The sequence below is a fragment of the Panulirus ornatus genome, chromosome 5, assembly GCF_036320965.1.
Source record: "Panulirus ornatus isolate Po-2019 chromosome 5, ASM3632096v1, whole genome shotgun sequence".
Taxonomy (NCBI): domain Eukaryota; kingdom Metazoa; phylum Arthropoda; class Malacostraca; order Decapoda; family Palinuridae; genus Panulirus; species Panulirus ornatus.
The window spans coordinates 39,032,984-39,047,612 of NC_092228.1; the positions used below are offsets into that span (position 1 = coordinate 39,032,984).

The following is a 14,629-nucleotide window of genomic DNA, read 5'->3' on the forward strand; positions in this document are numbered from 1 at the left end:
ATTGGGACTCAGAACCCCAGCAGAGGGAGAGGTGGACCTCGAGTGAGGCTCACAACTCCAGGCTGGGTGGCAGAACCAGAGACCGAAGCTATGAACCAAAGGAAACTTGAAAGAAGGGGACGTGGATGAGAGAGAGAGAGAGAGAGAGAGAGAGAGAGAGAGAGAGAGAGAGAGAGAGAGAGAGAGAGAGAGAGAGAGAGAGAGAGAGAGAGAGAGAGAGAGAGAGAGAGAGAGAGAGAGAGAGAGAGAGAGAGAGAGAGAGAGAGAGAGAGAGAGAGAGAGAGAGAGAGAGTTTACTTCTCTCGAGGGAGAAAATATCTTAAGAGCTTTACTTTGGAAATGTGAGTTTGAATGAGAGTCTTGGGGTTTGAGAGAAAGGATCTTAAGGAGCATAAGTTGCCACAGTTCAGGAAAGCTTTTCCAGATTTCCAGAAAATAAGAAGAAAAAATTCAATAGGTTGCCTCAGGAGGATAGAATTTTCTTTGGTTCATATGCGATAGCAGAATGAAGAGGACTGAGTGATATATTCCACACAGGAATCTATGAAATCCATTTGCGAGTCACTGGATAGTTGATGGTCAAGTGTCCTGAGGTGCGAATGAACATGTTGAGGGAGAATGGCTGAAGCTAACAGTCTACTAACAAGCATATAAAGCTTTTGATCACGATTATCTATGGAAGAATAAAGTGGCTTACTAAAGACTACAAGAAGAACGATCCGTCACAAGTAATTGTGTTGTTACGGTTGTTGCAATGACGTCATGATGGATGAGGAAGACAGGATCTCTTCTGAAGCACTCAGAGGTTCAGCTTGGTTTACCCGAGGTCATCCTGATGCATGTATATACCTGACATAGTCTTAGTCTCCAGGATGTTTGTGTGTAAGATGTTTATATGTTGGTCTCCGAGATGTTTATAGATTTGTCTTCAAGATTTCTCAATCTTTTGTCTCCTAAATGTTTATAAGTGTATATGATGAGTCTACATGGTGAGGGAGGGGAAGTAAGAGTCTTTAAAGAGAACTTGAAAACAGCTTAATGAAGACATTTGATGAAGTTCATAGAAGTAAACATGTCAACTATGACAATAGACAAGTGGACAAGTCAGTTAAAGGCTAACCCTTGATGATAATGTTAACAAAAACACTTAGATGGCGAATGTTAGTAGACATTACTGCAATCATCTTGCAATAAATGAGAAATAATAATGATAATAATAAAGACAAGAAGAAAAGAGAGAATTCAAAAGAGATATCACAGTAAAAGTCAAATTTTTCACTACTGAGAGTACTGTCTCTATAGCAAGTGTTGGCAACACTGTTACTTAGTCTACGTGTTGCCAACATTACCACAGTCAATTACCACAAAGTATGATGTCAATATTTCTCATTATCATGAAATATAAGTTACTTATCTTTAAGTTATAAACAGCCAGTTCTTAACAGATGAGAAGAGATAGATTTGTGAGTTATACATACATATTTAATGTGTTAATGTTTTTGCATTGACTTAATATTTTCTAAGCCACTGTAAGAAGTTCTTGTAAAAGAAACATTGCAAAATCATTTGGGAACCAAGTCTCTCAAGAAATTAGAAATATTTCTTATCAGTTGAAGAAGATCTGTTTCGTTTGTTCTTATTCTGATTCATTAACATTTTCAACTGTACAACATTTGAAAAGAAAAATATAAAACATTATCAATTTGGGATTACTGATGAGACCATGGAAAAGATTGAATCTAGTAAACATTGAGAAATACTGACATCAGAAACGAAGCAAGTTCACAGACACATAACATGAACAATTCACAACATGACTCCATAACATAATTAGAAAAACATAACATGGGCAAAGAATATATCTATGTATTTAGCTGAGAAAATTTATAGAATATCTAATATCTAACCAGAGAATGAATCTCTCTAGTCGTTAACTAGAGAATGAAAATTTTTTTGCAAAATGTAAATAAATGAAAAAATAGAATAGTCATTTAAGACAACAGGTCCACAATTTAGCCCAGTGATGCAAGCATTGCATAAGTTTAGATAGTATAGTAAATCAAGCAATTGTATCTACTGAATATAGCTACAGATATGACATACAAGAAAGTAGTCAAAGAAAACACTCATATAGTAAAGGCAAGACATAAAGATACATTGATAAAGTGTTTCATATGACAGATAAGTCAAGAAATTAAACAGAATAATTGAACAATGATACATATACTGTTTTGCTGTGTAAGTCTTTCGTCTTTGCTCATGATCCTAGGGAGGAAAAAATTCTTGATAAATCAAGAAAAAAGAAAGATCAGAATTAGGAACACTGACATCAACATAAGTTTGGAAAATGCCGGAAACATTTGCAGTAACAGAAGTCTTCTTTCACATCAGTTGGGCTGGAGAGATTTATATGTTTGATCCATATCAGAATAATGGTAAAGGTTGGTCATCTACAGATATACATGGCGTATCTAAGATCTGATGTAGCAGAACTGCTGGATGAAGAGGGACATAATTCAAACCACAGAATTACTTTAAAATAACTAGCAAGATCAGGTCAAAAAATCTACCGCAACTAAGATGATCTATATGACTATCTAGTAAGATAAGAGCACACATAAAGGGCAGCATAACAGCCATCAGAGAATATAGTCATATCAAAACACATTATTGCAGTGACACAAAGTCAGAGAATAAGACAGTAACAAGATCTGTAAGTAGAGAACTTGATGATGGGCGGGTAAGAACAGGCATTTATAACACCTATGAAGTCAAACACTGAGGGAACTAGAGTTTTGTAATCTAGAGAAACTAACTCAGTCTGAATGAAGAATACAAAGACTGGATTGACACATCTATTGAAATACATCTTGTAGGAGTAAATACATGTAGTAAATACAGCTGTAGAGAAGAGCAGATTAATCAAAATATGTTGAAGAAGAATCGGTTTACGAACAGGTTTAGATACGCTAGACAGAGGGACAAGTTTGTCGCTTCGTCCTGTTGGCAAAGGCCACTACGGGGGAGAAGCCAAACATCTACAACAAGACTAACATTGGTCAGAGAGAGAGAGAGAGAGAGAGAGAGAGAGAGAGAGAGAGAGAGAGAGAGAGAGAGAGAGAGAGAGAGAGAGAGAGAGAGAGAGAGACATCAGACTTCTAGACTAAGTTCATATCAGAGTTTTATTATGAGGTCTACACACCTTGTGGCGCCATCTCGCGTTGACGGGATGACCGCGGCTTCCCACACACACTCCATCCCCAGCCCAGACACCAAGAACACTGACAACAATAACATGCACAACTCTCCCTACTAAACACATTACAATAAAAATGTGAAAGACACCCAGGCAGGGCAAGCTCCGTCGACACAAAGAGGAAGCAAACACACCATCATCACCATCAATATCATCATCATCATCATCATCATCATCATCATCATGGTACAGAAATGGTAAATAAAGGAGTCAAATATTCACATTTACACACACAACAAAAATAAATCTTTCTCTGCTGCTCTTAAACTATAATGATATCCAAAGCAATAGCCAAAATCATGTAGGGTATAAACAAAAGCACAAGTGTTGTGAGTGCATTAACAACTCAAGAAACTGCCTTCATTCCTGTGAAGTTTTGAACATTTCCAAAATCACATTATGATAACCACTACAAGTGTCTTCTACAACCTGTATCCTCATTACAAGTGATGTTAACCCACTGTGCACGACTGTACGTGATGTTAACCCATTGTGCACGGCTGTACGTGATGTTAACCCACTGTGCACGACTGTACGTGATGTTAACCCACTGTGCACGACTGTACGTGATGTTAACCCACTGTGCACGACTGTACGTGATGTTAACCCATTGTGCACGACTGTACGTGATGTTAACCCACTGTGCACGACTGTACGTGATGTTAACCCACTGTGCACGACTGTACGTGATATTAACCCACTGTGCACGACTGTACGTGATGTTAACCCACTGTGCACGACTGTACGTGATGTTAACCCACTGTGCACGACTGTACGTGATGTTAACCCATTGTGCACGACTGTACGTGATGTTAACCCATTGTGCACGACTGTACGTGATGTTAACCCATTGTGCACGGCTGTACGTGATGTTAACCCACTGTGCACGACTGTACGTGATGTTAACCCACTGTGCACGACTGTACGTGATGTTAACCCATTGTGCACGACTGTACGTGATGTTAACCCACTGTGCACGACTGTACGTGATGTTAACCCATTGTGCACGACTGTACGTGATGTTAACCCACTGTGCACGACTGTACGTGATGTTAACCCACTGTGCACGACTGTACGTGATGTTAACCCACTGTGCACGACTGTACGTGATGTTAACCCACTGTGCACGACTGTACGTGATGTTAACCCACTGTGCACGACTGTACGTGATGTTAACCCACTGTGCACGACTGTACGTGATGTTAACCCACTGTGCACGACTGTACGTGATGTTAACCCACTGTGCACGACTGTACGTGATGTTAACCCACTGTGCACGACTGTACGTGATGTTAACCCACTGTGCACGACTGTACGTGATGTTAACCCACTGTGCACGACTGTACGTGATGTTAACCCACTGTGCACGACTGTACGTGATGTTAACCCATTGTGCACGACTGTACGTGATGTTAACCCACTGTGCACGACTGTACGTGATGTTAACCCATTGTGCACGACTGTACGCCCCTTGCTTACGATGGTATGATCCGTGAATATGACCTTTGACCTGATGCATTCAAAGATTGGGTCAATAGCTAACCATCATGCGCGTGGGCCGTACCGTCAGGCACAGGGATGGCATCTCGGTCTTCATGAAGTCAGACTAAGAAATAATTAATAACTTCTTTCTCAAGTCATTCATTCCCTGACTTCAAGAGTTTTTCATTTATACAATCATGAATGTTTAACGAAGCTTCGTATGCACTGTGAAGCCTTATAAGGTATTTAGACTTTCTCATTTTTAAAGGTATTTTGGTACTTAATATTTCTTGTCTTATAGAATTTATTTCAATAAAAAACAGGTTTAAGTAAAGTCATTTAAAATCTTATCTTACAAGATTACGAAAAAGTATTAGATTATTATCATTATTATTTGTCTTGTATTTTTATATAGGTTTAAAAACATTAGTTAGATTTATGCCAGAAATTGGCATAATAACCTAAAGAAAAGGGAAAATCTACAATCTTAGAAAAGATGAATCTTTCTTACAGTTCTACAACAGATGAAGAAGACAAAACCTTCAGTGGAATATGGATACCCAGAGTTGACATGTTCCTAGCTGATGAGTATTTCAATCACTTGCAGAAATTCCCTTGATATTAGGATTACATTTACTTACTTTAATCTTACGTTTGTAAATGTTTCATAAGGAAAGATGATGCACTAAATAGGGGGGTAGGCAGGCGCTTATCCAAGTCCATTTTGCTTTTAACTTTATCTGAAGTTTCCATGTTGTATTGTCTGTCTCACTAACAACTCATGTCTGTAAATATAATGTCATTGCCATTTCAAGAAAGTCTGACTTGCTCTGGTCTCGGCCCAGTACATAAATGAATGATCAATTTCACCAGCAGTAAGTGTTTAACATATTGTAGTCAGGTAAATAATTATGATATTAGTAGTTGTGATTCTTTCTTGATTGTGTCATATAAAAAAATGTTTTGTTATTCATCTAAGTAACGATTGTTCTCTGTTTATCTCAGAATGGAAACTGATTCTAAGACAGTTGATCAAAACAAGTCTGAAAAACATTATTCAACTCAAGTTTATTGCTCGGGTTGTAGAAAATAAAGCTGTTTCTTACTTTATAATGATTGAATGCTTGATAATCTCCAGGTTTGTTTAGTAAACACATGTTACCACACAAACTAACACAGAACAGATGCTAACATAGGATTAGGTATTATAGTGTTAATCTTAACCCTAACATAGAATCTATTATCACTAACTCGAATCCCAGTCTGTACTGTTGATTTATAAATGAATTATCTATTCTATCTTCTGTTTTACTGGTATAGAAATATGTTCTATCTTACCGACTGCGCTTTATAAAACTATATTTATTATATCTTTATATTGTTTTTTAAATAGATTTCGATCAGATTACGTTACAAACAAATGGTTTCGAGGTCAGCCCATCGCACTGACCTTCTGAATCAATTGATGACTTTTATGTACAATAATAACACGTTATGATCTCACAAACTTCAGAGTCCAGTAAACAATATAGAACTATACAATAATATTTCTATATCATATATGAATTACTCCAAGACAAATTAGACAATAGTATGATAAACAGTCGTGTATTGATAATAAGAGAGAGAGAGGCAGCAGAGATATTAGGGCCAGTACAGAGCAAGTAAAAAGACTTCATAGTATAAAGCAAGTCTTATGAGAGACTTATGAGCAGTGAGAGAGGTTCTATAATGATGAGAGACTTATGAAAGTGAAGAGTTCTGTAAGAAACACAGATACAGAAAAATGCCTCATGTCTGAATCGTATTTATAATAATTACGTCATTCTTTTTCATTTTCTTATCTCAACCCCATCCCCCTCCCCTCCCTAGACAATCTATATACGTTATCTTATCATATTGGAAGAAAGAACCAATCTGCTAAAACATGTAACTTTTTACTGTAATTATGGTAAGGAATCATTAGATTTTTACCAATAGTCACATGATCAAATACATTTGCATATCTCTTCGTAAAGCACCGAGATTTTGATCTAGATTTTGACAAACTCTTTGTACTTTACATATTTTAGCAGTTGAAACATTCAGTTATATATATATATATATATATATATATATATATATATATATATATATATATATATATATATATATATATATATATATATATATATATATATATATATATATATATATATATATATATATATATATATATATATATATATATATATATATATATATATATATATATATATATATATATATATATATATATATATATATATATATATATATATATATATATATATATATATATATATATATATATATATATATCCTAAAATGTGATGCATTCAGTGTATTGGTTATTTTCATAGCAACAAATATATATAGAAAAACTTGCCAAAAGTTTCCAAGAAGAGAAAATACAATATAAAATATCAATGAAGAAACTATATACAAAAGATCGAGCAGAGAATGATGCAAGTATAACATTTCTATGCAGCTCAGTTTTCATGTTATATCCGGGTTGTATTAAAGCAAACAGGAACGTACTGCTTCGGGTTACGTTATGGAGGTAATTATAACGAAGGCTAACATTAAAAGCAGAGACTTATACAGGACGTGCAAGACCTTATGCTATACAAGGCTATGTACTGGTGAAACCCATCGTAACTACAAGCTAAACATTGACTAGATTCTCCTTATCGACATATAATGATATATACAACATATAACCTCTTCTACGGGGCATACAACATACAGCATTTTTCCTTTGTACATACGCATGGTACTGTTTCTTTTGTAGTACATACAACACATGTATGGCGCATACAACACGCTACGTCTCTATACAACTAATGCATAATGTTTTACAACCTGTGTTCTTATGTCGACGGTATGCAACTCGTCACTCTCTACAACATCGACACATTGAACTACAGCTACAACATACATATCATAACCTCATCATAAACCATTCTAACTCATTCCTACAACACATCAAACAACTCATACGCCTACGAAGCACATACAACATAATTCATTATCTCTACAATGAATATACATTGCTGCCTATTGTCGTCACAGCAAATACAACATACTGTATCACTTCTACAACACGTATCACGTACAGCGACACCTCTACAACACGTATCACCTACTGTAGCATTTCTAAAACACGTACCACCTATTGAATTAGCTCTAATGCACGCACACTACCACAAATACAACATTTTGCGTCTCTATTACGGCATGAACAGCACACAAGTTGTTACATCATTTCCCTATAGGTTATTCTACATTTCCTACAGCCCCAGCAAGGCAGGTGTCAGCCAACATTATTACCTCCCAACCAAAACGAAAAAACAAAAATGCACACAGAACGACAGAAAGTGTGTTTGCACCTAGCATGTTCAAACCCTCACAACACAAGCAAAAATGTAAAAAGAAATGAAAAATATCCACCAACACCAATTCAACAATGCAAAAGCGGCGGTACAGCAGCTGTACCCACAATGACGGTACAAGGTACCGTACCCCTCCCACAATACAGCCACTCCAGTGGTACTCCAGTGAGCAAGATTTCAAAGGCCGGTTGCACATGCTTAGAGGAAGATCGGAGAAGTATACAGACGTGGTATTCCTGGGGGTATATCCTTTGAATTGGGTATCGCCATTAATATTGCTCCCAAAGATGTTATCCACGTCTTCATTATCGCTGTAACGCTACCGCTGTAACAATCACCTATGTATTTATTAACACCTTTGTTACATGGAGCTCTCCAGACACGAGAGGCTGCAATGATCTTTATATGAAAAAATTTGGTATTAACTGAAAAAAATAATCAGGAATGTAATTCATGTTAAAAATCATTCTATTTTGAATGACATTTATGAAAGATAGGCCACCATGATGAAAGCTCCAAGTACATAAGGTAGTTGAAATATAATTCATTGAGCGGATATATTAATGAATTACTTTATTCTACAATGTTAATTATGGATTAAAATTTAGATTATCTAAGGTTAATGTAGATTTAAAGATAATGATCCTTTCCTTAGGAGATGATATTAAACATAAACATATTAACCTGCACTAGAAATAATCATATTTATCACTAACGAAATATTCCTTTCCAATGTATTGAATTATTTAAAAATTATATTATCTCACTCCACGTTATTAACATATCCATAATGTCCCCTTATAAAATTCCTCATAGTAATATTATGTTCTCTCTTTAATTATATCCTTCACGAATCCTGTTTTCTATTTAACACACACACACACACACACACACACACACACACACACACACACACACACACACACACGTAAGCAGACTCTGGTCCTCAGATGTAATCCAACATTGCTAAAACCCTACTTAATCTCAACATCTTCTTTCATTAGCAATTTAAAAGCTTTATGAAAGACCAAATCTATTTTCCTGTATGAACATTTCCGAGTCTAAAATTCGTATGAGAGGTATTGGGTTATACAGATATGTCCAACTATATCCAGAGAATAATATCTTAGATATACTTCTCTTGATCTGATATATTTCTCTTGATCTGATATACTTCTCTTGATCTGATATATTTCTCTTGATCTGATATACTTCTCTTGATCTGATATACTTCTCTTGATCTGATATACTTCTCTTGATTTGAAATGTGTATGCAAGGGAAGGGAACATTCCCTCACACAGAACTATATAGTTTCTTCTGAACCAGATGATCAGAACGGGATACACTCAGAGAGAGAGAGAGAGAGAGAGAGAGAGAGAGAGAGAGAGAGAGAGAGAGAGAGAGAGAGAGAGAGAGAGAGAGAGAGAGAGAGAGAGAGAGAGAGAGAGAGAGAGTTTTGTATATTTGTTGACTGGATGGATAAAGAAATAGATAGATAGCTAAAAGGTACCTACATAAATAGATAGATAGATAGATTATTAGATAGATAGATGGATAGACAGTTTGATAGTAAATAGATAGAGAGTCAGATAGACAACAGATGCCGTGAAATGTACATTGATAAATATATATGACTTTTGTGTTAGAGAGCAGTGGAAAATATGAGTCTACTGAATAAAATAATATATACAACGTTTAATGATTCAAAACAGACGAATTATAACCGGAAAATATCTCCCACATATTGTAAGATGAAATCCAATTAGGAAAACTACATAATATGACGATGGTTACTAAGAAGGATTGGTAAAATGAAGGTAATATAGAGAAATATCGCTCTATATTGTAAGAAGACTTTAGTAAATACAAAGTTTGGGAGTTTTAATTATTTCAATGATTATGTATGTTTTCTGATATATCATTATTGACTCCTTGTATGCACCAGATGCAGTAAGTCACAGTGGGAATGATCCTGCAGTGGTGGAACTACCACAAGTTTGATATGAGATGAGAAACTTGGCTTGTTAGCCTTGTTATGTTGGCTGATGGTTCTCAAGATGAATTCTAATCTTAATATGAAGATTTCAGTATGAAATTTTAAACTCTTTACATAACAAACTTGCTAACAAATTAACATTTGTCAGCTTCATTAACGAGAATTTGTGTGAGAAAATGAAGGATGGCACATGACGCGATCACTGGCGCGACCAAGAACTCTACGGGAAGTGCTACCCACATTTCGCTAACCCGGCCGTCAAACTCTACGGACCAAATACCCGCGCTTCACTAACACTGTTTCAAAATTCTAACAACACGGCCTGTTTTACATTTCACATACTTCTACAAATATCTTAATCTTCTATCATCTTTATAGATATCCTCTATAATTGTTATTTCTATGTGTTATTTTCTTTATACATGTGATGATTAGATAAGTGTAAACATACATAATTCAAAACATTTCAGTCTTTATCCATCATCTACCATTGTAACATTCTCAATATTTTGATATTGCATTACCCCTTGAATAATCATTATTCAAAGAGGAAAGTAAAAAACACAAAGGTAATTCATGATTATTAGATCTTATAAGTTAAAACTTGAATGATTTAGAATATCCTGGTGTCTGGCTAAGGCGGGAAATTGCGAATATATATAAAAAAGAATATATATATATATATATATATATATATATATATATATATATATATATATATATATATATATATATATATATATATATATTTCATTTTACACAAAAATCTTATCTTTTGAGAAGGAGAAGGAAAAAGATATATATATATCAAAACAATTTGAGTCTAAGCAAAAGCTTGGAAAGGTTATGTATAATTGCATATTTATGTGTGTGTATAAATAGATGAGAGAGAGAGAGAGAGAGAGAGAGAGAGAGAGAGAGAGAGAGAGAGAGAGAGAGAGAGAGAGAGAGAGAGAGAGAGAGAGAGAGAGAGAGAGAGAGAGAGAGAGAGAGAGAGAGAGAGAGAGAGAGAGAGAGAGTATCCCTTGGATATGATAAAATACTTTTCCTATAATTACTTATATCTTCGGAATATTTGTAATATACAATTCATATAAAGAAACCCTGAATACTGCACTTGAGATACTATACATATTTAATGTGTAATGATATAACTAATGTTACATACATCTGTCCTTCCCAGGTGTGCTAGGAAAGTCTTCCATACAGTTTTCGTACAACGATTGGAGATAGCTATACTTAGCTATAAAAACAGCAAATGATTTTGTGATAGAAATATAGAAGCCGTTACCCAGTGTTAAGTTAGGTTAACTTCTCACAAAGGAAAGACGTTACACTGATTATAATTCATTGCGTGTCTTTTGGTCGCGTTTAAATAAACTCATCTCGATTGCGGCGTCGAAACAGGTTCAAAAAGAAAGCATTTTTATCTGTCTGATTTATTTGTGAGCCCTATGACAAAGAGTACAAACAATCAACAGTACACAGTACTTACAATATCTCTGAAACACTTTAGGCGGTGACCAGTACTTTATCATATAAGTAACTAGCCATATATATTAGAACCTAGCCATATATAAGAACCTAACCATATATGTAAACCTAGTCATAGATGTGAACCTAGTAATTAAGAACTTACAGAAAACCTCTACATAGTATGTCCAGAACCATCAAAATGTACACGTGTTACCACCAAACTTACATGTGAAGTACACATATTACTTTCTAATTACTTGTTATAAGACATTTTATTGCTAATGATTGGTAAAGAGAATTGCCTGATTAGGTGTTTAATTGGGTGCTTTGGGAAGGTATATAGATGGTTATAGGTGGGTGTAGGATGGTGTAGATGGGCATAGTAGGGTGTAGGATGGTGTATTGGGTATAAAGGTGCTCAGGGTGGTGTATGTAGGTATAGAAGGGTGTAGGATACTGTAGATGGGTATAAAGCGGTGTAAGATGGTGTGGTTGAGTATACAGGAGTGTAGGAAGGCGTAGCTAAGTTTAAAGAGGTGTTGTGAGGAGTGTAGGATCGTGGTAAGTGGCCAGGATGTGTTGTGAGGAGTGTAGGATAGTGGTAAGTGGCCAGAATGTGTAAGGTACGACCATAGTGGTAGGAATGTGTAAGGTACGACCCATGTACGACCCCAGTGGAAGGTACGACCCCAGTAGTAGGCATGTAAGAGGTACAGTATCTAAGGTGCCCCCCATATACCCCATCTTATTCTAACCTATTATCATACTCTATTATAAAGTTGTTATCTACTGTATTAAGACTGACCTTGAGCTGATTAGAACATTCTATTAATATTAATGACTGAGAGACCCAATTCCCCTACTGAGAGATCGAATCCCTCTTCTAAGAGACCTAGTCTCTCATCTATGAGACCCAATCCCTCTTCTAAGAGACCCAATCTTTCGATCTAAGATACCCAATCCCCGTACTAAGATACCCAATCCCACTATTAAAAGACCCAATCCCTCGACTAAGAGACCCCAATCCTTCGACTAGAATACCCAGTTCCTCTACCTCACTACGACTGGTAACATCTTACAGATCCCACAACTCAAAGGTAAGTCGCGCTACACAGCTATATTAACTACAGATTTATTTCAAAGTTTAATTAAACTAATAAAGTCTATGACAAAAAATTGCGTTGTATGTAGTTATTTTCATTTTTTTGTAATTCTAACTTCATTTCCTTGAAATTTATTCATACGTTAATTTCCTCTAATATTCTACAATATTTACATCAAAATTTTTATTTTGTTCTTTTTATTAGTAACTTCTGTTCCACGAAATTAATTTGTTGAAACTTCTATGCTACATATGATCACTATATTGTTTACACCGTCTTAGCTTTTATGTCCATCAATAATCATAATTATGTTTACGTCTCACTAGCTTCCTCAGCAGTCTCTATCTATCTGTGATTTTCTCATATCTTACAAATGTTGAACTGATGATCTTCCAATTGCAACCAATTGGAGTGAACGTTGGTTCTACAATGTCACTTGTAGTCAGGTTTAATATTCTACAATATTCATCAGCCATTATATTCTACTGTATACATTGGTCGATATACAATATCTCTGTCAATTTTTGTCTTACGTCTTGTTTAAGCAACATTCATTTTATCTATGTGATAAAGTTGTCAGTGATTGCATTTCTCATTATGCATCAGTCGTTTCTTGTATTCTACAGCTTTTAAAAGTATTTTTTTCTTCAATTTCACATAATTTGTCAGTTACTCGTTTGTATTGAACTATATGTATTAGTCAATGTAGTCATTTATGGAGTGTCTTCACTTATAAATGAAAACACTATAGTTATGACGACAGTGGCCGATACATAGTGCTCAATACAAGAGCAACAGATGAATTATGTAAATCTGAAAGAAAGAATACTTTTAAAAGCTGTAATTACAAGAAACGACTGACAGATAATTATTCTTGAAGATCACAGTATATACGTGTCATGTTATTAATCATCTATCAATCCTCAAACGCTCTCGTGTTCTACTACGTATCGTTATGTGTTCTTGGGTTCTGAATCTACTTCCTGTACCGTTTAAGGTACAGTAGCCAGCTGTATCTGACCTGTAGCGTTTCATAACGCATTTCTTTCATTTTTTCTTCGTCAGTCATGATATATTGATCCGCGTTCATCAATTACCGTTTGTTGATATTTACATAGCAGTCATGTCTTGTGTCTTGTATAGATTCTATGGTTCACTCATTCACACATTGTATAGTCAAGATCTCACTCATACTTTGCATCAGAGTCATGCATTGTAGCTAACGTTATTGTCATTCATAACTTAAAATCTATTGTGTTTATAGATGTTTAGAAGACATCATGAATCATATTACATAAAGCTATGGAAACCTACACACGACCCAAACCCCAGTTTGGAACTGAGATTGGAAACTCCTAATGTACATATCAAGACTATATACATTCTTAACTCCTGACAACACTTAAGACAACCTAAACATCTATATCCCAAGAAAATCAGCTGGAAATCATTGAAGACAACTAGAGTCAACTTATGGAATCAGAACAAGATTCAAACTTGTGTGGACTTACGTCCCGGGTATCGCCAGCAGTTACTTGTCATCATATTTCTAAATCCACCTGGTTGATTCCAGAACCATATAAAGGATTACATATACATAGAAATCTAGATATAACCACATAAACCCTTGTGACGTGTTTCAGACGATATCAAAAGGCCACACACTTCCCCAAGCTAACTGCTGGCTATATCCTAAGACCAGTCCTTTTTCAACTATACATCTCCTTACGTTCTACATCATGTATACTAACTATATACAAGGTTTAAATGACCAAAGACTTGTTTACCTTTATCACATAAGAGACGAGAGAGAGAACGTTATCTTAACACATGTCAATAATAACGAAATGTTCATCAAACTTGTAGTAAGTATAAATATACAAGACCATAATATTTTACAAT

General features: G+C 35.3%; 1 protein-coding gene across 1 annotated transcript in view; it reads right to left on the reverse strand.

Moving 5' to 3' along the window:
• The window catches only part of LOC139748675 (uncharacterized), a 115,077-nt gene that overhangs the window by 17,807 nt on the left and 82,641 nt on the right, over positions 1-14,629 (reverse strand). The window lies entirely within an intron of this gene.